Source organism: Bison bison, unplaced genomic scaffold (assembly GCF_000754665.1).
Source record: "Bison bison bison isolate TAMUID 2011002044 unplaced genomic scaffold, Bison_UMD1.0 scf7180017864374, whole genome shotgun sequence".
NCBI classification, from domain to species: domain Eukaryota; kingdom Metazoa; phylum Chordata; class Mammalia; order Artiodactyla; family Bovidae; genus Bison; species Bison bison.
The window spans coordinates 4,047,676-4,052,989 of record NW_011494946.1 but is presented as its reverse complement, the minus strand read 5'-3'; the positions used below and the strand labels follow the sequence as shown (position 1 = coordinate 4,052,989).

At 48.0% G+C, this 5,314-nt stretch overlaps 1 protein-coding gene across 4 annotated transcripts in view; it reads right to left on the bottom strand.

The window, feature by feature from the left end:
• RFTN1 (raftlin, lipid raft linker 1) overlaps positions 1-5,314 on the bottom strand; it is a 220,955-nt gene that overhangs the window by 214,175 nt on the left and 1,466 nt on the right. Inside the window, exon 1 of one of the 4 annotated variants that reach the window (XM_010856721.1) lies at positions 5,284-5,308. The exons of the other annotated variants lie outside the window; for them this stretch is intronic. The gene's annotated coding sequence lies outside the window, so the exon portion shown is untranslated. Of the gene's footprint in view, positions 1-5,283; positions 5,309-5,314 lie in introns of those variants that run through there. 4 annotated transcript variants of the gene reach the window in all.

Here is a 5,314-nt window from a genome sequence, read left to right as displayed (position 1 = left end):
GCTTTTCAATATGCTATCTAGGTGGGTCATAACTTTCCTTCCAAGGATAAGCGTCTTTTAATTTCATGGCTGCAGTCACCATCTGCAGTGATTTTGGACCTCAAGGAAGCCACTTAACCTAAGGGATCTCAATCATAAAATGGGGAAGGACTGCAGAATCCACTGGCAGGGTGAGGATTAAATACGTTAACAACTGTCAGGCCCTAGGCATCTAGAAACAACTGTCTGGATGTTAATTGTTATTAGTTGTTATCTAACAATTAGTTGCTATTAGTTGTTATCATGGATATTACTTGTTATCCATGATCAAGATCCCTGTTAACCTGCCATAATTAAACCACACTGAAAGGGTGCTTATAAAGTGTCCCAAGACACTGGAAAAAATCCCCGAAGACCTCTCCAAATTAAAGAAGTGTTTAAATGGACAGTCTGATTACCTGTACTCTGCATTCTCAAAATTTTATAAGACATGATATGATCACGTTCTCTTAACCGGAGTCTGCAATTAACCTAATTTCTTCTCATTCACCTTTATGGATAAGGTCTATTACAAAAATTTCTCCAAATTTGAGGAATTTGGGAGTTACTCCATAAAACCTGAAGGCTTCCTTAGAAGGATTTCCTTAGGGGTGAAATACGAAGTAGGGAGTTTCAACACACACTCGCACACAAACACACCTGCACACACACACGCACGCACGCACAAATGGAAGCTGATGATCCTTTGCAAAGAATAAACGCTGCCCATCCACAGGGTCCACCTAGGGAACAGCACAGTTTAGGGACAGTTTAGTTTTAAAAGCCAAAGGAGCACGGTCAGTGAGGTGCCTCTGGCTTCCTGGGTGAAAAGTGTGAAAACAACCAACGCACCTTCATAAAGCGGCGTGAGACTTGGTGAACGTCAGACAAGATGCGCACTCGTAGCTGATGCTGACTGCCCAGCTCTGGCGGGTCTGGCTTTCCCACCGACACCCGTGGGCTGGTGCCCGCTCCTCTGAACCCAGCCTGAGTAGTGGACGCCCCTAAGGGGGACAGCCAGGCCCCCTCCCCATCACCCTGCGCCACCAGCTACAACCTGCGGGCCCTCCAGCACCTCTACCCCATGGGGGCAGGCCTGACCCAGGAAAACCCCCACACAGCACCCTCGGGTACCCCAGAGGCTGTCTCCTCCACCTCAGGCCTGGCAGGCAGCCACCACACGTAGAATGTGACCTAATTTTCTAGCTCTTTGGTCCTGGCCCTGCTGAGAACGCTTTTTCTTCGTGAATTCAGCCCAGGTAGGGAGTAAGTAACACAAATGCATATTTAAAAGCTGAACTGAATTCTTCTTTGGAGAGCAAGGAATTAACAGGGCTTCAAGCCGTGGCCATCACTTGCCCGCCGTACTGATCTTTTCAGAGAAAGCCTCTTGGTAAAACACACAATAATGATAACGTAAGCCCCTCTGGGGGCCCAGGAGAAAAGGGAAACTCAAATTTATGTCAAAAACTGAATGTGAATGGGAGGAAAGATCTCTCTCTCTCTCTCTCTCTCACACACACACACACACACACACACAAACCTTTAAAAGGTAAACATAAAAGAAACGTCTGGCTAAATTTATCTCTTTGTCAGTGAAAAATAGCCTAAGCTTTAGCCAAGAGTGTTGCCAATTCTTATCCAGAAGGACAAAAGAGAACCGCTCGCTATAGAGCAGCGCCATCAAACCAAACTTTCAGCAGGGCTGGAAATACTCCACTTCTCCTGCGTCCAGAACAGTAGCCACAACCACATGTGGCTCCAGAGCCCTTGAAAGGCGGCTGGTGAGGCTGTGGAACTGCACTTCTAATCTTATTTCATTTTGATTCCTTGATATTCAGATGTAAATAGCCTCCTGTAGACCGTGGCTACAGCACTGGGTGGCTCAGTGACAGACACTCAAACTAAACAGCTGGCAATGTCTTTCTTTTCCTACAATAAAGTTATAGTGAGATAACTAATAATACCTTAAACTGTCATCAAAACAAGTACCTCCATCCGGGCCCCAGGTGCGCCAAAAGAAACGGACAAGAGACTTGAGAAAGTGAGTACAGGGTGCGTTTCCTGCAACTTCGTCCCCACTGCAGTTTACATTCTATTCTACAGGGGCCTTCTGCCTTTGGAAACCTGTGCTCGCAGATGGGATCTGCATTTGTGAAACCAGAACGTCCATGAAATACGAACAAAATGTGAACTTGGGACAAGTTCCTTAACCTCGCTGAGCTTCAGTCACCTCAGAGCCGAAGTACAGATAAGATTAGCGCCTACCTCTCATGAGAGTTAGATTCGAAGTGGGCACTTGGCACGGGGTAGCTATAATTAGTATTCTGTTAATAACAATAGTAAAATCTATCATAAGATAAGAACAGTGCTCCTTAGAATGGAAGTCTACAGCTGGTAGTTTTCCTAATAGTCTGAACCTGTTTCCCAGGCGGTAGTACAGTGGCCTCCAGTAAAAATATGCCTTGGGGTTCTGACATCTTGGCAATCCCTGTCAGCCTCCAGAGAGGTAATCACCCAGATGGGTACCATGAGGGTTATTCACAGCCTCTGCCCTGTGGCAGGTGCTGTACTAGGCTGGCAGACGAGGGGAGCAGTCCCCAAACACAGGCCAATGTCTCGCAATCTCTTACACGTCCCCTGACCCCACTGACGCACCTTGGCGAGATGTAAAGGCTTCCTCCTGGGGCCCACGTCGGCAGGACGCCCCACTCCTGCTTCCTGGATCCGCGAAGACCAGGTTTCCTTAAGGGCTGAATACGAGAGCGGACCTGAGAGGGAACGGCCCGTTTTCTCAGCCAGGACAAGAAGAAGGGTGTTAACAAGCCACATTTCTCACTGACAGGCCAAATCACTCTAACAGAAAAGCCATGTTCTCAGAGCCTTCAAAAAGTCAAATCTGACCTGTCTCACAGAGCAGACAAGACGCCTTTCAACAGCCAGCTGCCCCAGTCAGAGAAATCCAATGGGAATCTCCACCGGATTCCCAGCAACCAGACCAACGCATCAGAAATCCCCCAAGAGTGTCAAAGCAGAACTTCAGTGGAATTCTGCGAGGTTGTGGGGGGTGGGTATTTTTCTTTATACAGAAAGTACTCAATCTTCTTTCACAACCAAGGGGACGTTCCCCTTTGGAAATCCCTTCTCTGAAGACCTCTAAAAATAAAACATCTGTCTGATAATGCACAATAATTTAAGAGTAAACCCATTTACCTGCAGAGTCAGGGATTTCCCTTAGCTCCTCCATCTACAAAACAACACGTTCCAGACTGTCTCGAGTGGTCCCGATTTTTGGCACCTTTGAGCCCAGAAGAACACTGGTCAACCATGTTCTTGACTTTGAGCTAGGGAAATGAGCTGTGGTATCTGGAATCTCACACATGTATTCCTTGCTTATGGGAGTGTAAAATGGTCTAATCATGTTGGGAGAAAGTTTGACAGTTTCTTACAAAGTTCACATCTTTTATGACCCAGCAATTTCACTCCATTTACCCGTGAGACATGACAGCACATGTCCCTAGGGAGAGTCGTAAACAAATATTCACAGCAGCTTCATTCCAAAAACCTGGGAATAACTCTTGTGTCCATTAACAGGGGAATATATAAACTGGTATAAACTGATCCTGGATCTTAACTCAGCAAAAAAAAAAAAAAAAAAAGGGTGGGGGCACAGACTGACTGGGAATGGGGATGAGGGAACTTTCTGGGGGCAAGGGCAACATCTCTACCTTGATTACAGACGAGGGTTATACAGGTGTAGGCATCTGTCAAAACACTATGCAAATGCTACCCTCAAGATCTGTGCATTTCACTATATGTAGATACGTATGTATGTATAAATTCACCATAGGAATAAATTTCACCTTAAGAAAGTCATGAACGTATACTGAACTCTAACAAAAGTTCTAGAGGTGACCCATACGAATGTTTGTAATTTAATTTAAAATGCATAAAACAGTAAGTTGAACTGATGGATGGACAGAGGATGAACAGATGGACAGACGTATATAATAAAGCCAATACAGTACTGCAAAATTACGGCCTCTAGATACGGGTGTTTGGGTGGTCACTGTTCTTCCAAGTTGTCCATATTTTTTAGAAGGAGCTGGGCATTGGAAGAGTCCCAGGACCTTCTCCCTAGCCCAGCAACTCAGAAATCTAGCAAGACACCCATGCCCACCAAACCAGGGGCCCACATAATTTCAGTTCTGCTGAAAAGTTAAGGTTGGAAGAATGCAAGTAGCTTTACAGGAACTCACATCACTCATGCCAAAGATTTTCTGCCTGTTTCCCTACAGACAAAGCAATTATTTGAATGGAAGCCAAAAATTCCTGCTCCAGAGGGAGAAAAAGAACTCACTGACTTGTATTCCCAATTTACTCTCTTTCGGTTCCTGCACCAGATCAATTAGCTAACTGCACAACACTCCCCCTTCCATGTGCCCCAGGGTCCAAGCAGCCAAAAGACAAACAAAGAAAAACCAACCCAGAGACAGAGGGATGACGCCCTGCCTCTCAGACCAGAAACCCCACTGAAGGCAAAAGAGGAAGCAGAGCTCCCTCTGAGGTTAAAGTGATTTCACTGAGGTTAGCACACACATGCAGCGAAGAGTCCCGAACAGCTTGCTGCTTTAACCCCTCTGCCGGCTTTGGTGACATCGGGGGTCACTTGAACTTGGTAGGGAATTCAGCCCTGCAGAGGTATCCGGGGTTGAGGACACACGGGGTGCAACGCACACCCTCCCCACAGGCGCAGAGGTCGCTGACACCACACCCGCCTTCCTTCCTGGCCGGGGCCTCACTTATCCTGAGATGACACCCTATGGCCCGACTGTGCCCAGCATCTGAAAACAGCTGTACCACCAGTTACAAGAAAGGACTGTTGCTGGAAGCCAGGGCAGTCACTCAAACACAGGGATCCGGGCCAGACTGTTGGGGTTTTTTTTTTTTTTTTTAACTTTTTGTTTTGAAAACCCCTAACAAACTCGGTGACACCACCCAACGTCCCCGGGGACCACCCGCAGCCACACAGGGGAGCCAGCAGGCAGCGCCCCCGGGTTACAGCCCCGCGGCCTCCACGCGGCCCTCGGTGCCAAGGCAGCGACCGTGCAGGTGAAGGGCACCAGCCCCGGTCCGGGAGGCGGGGGTGGGCATGCGCGCCCGCGGGGCTTCCCGAAATAAACGCCGCCGCCGCCACCCTGCCCTGACCCAGGTCCACCCTGGGGCCTAAGAAAGCGGCGAGGACGAGGGAAGAAACCCCCTTACGGAAGGCGAGACAGCAGTCTTCGGTGCCGGG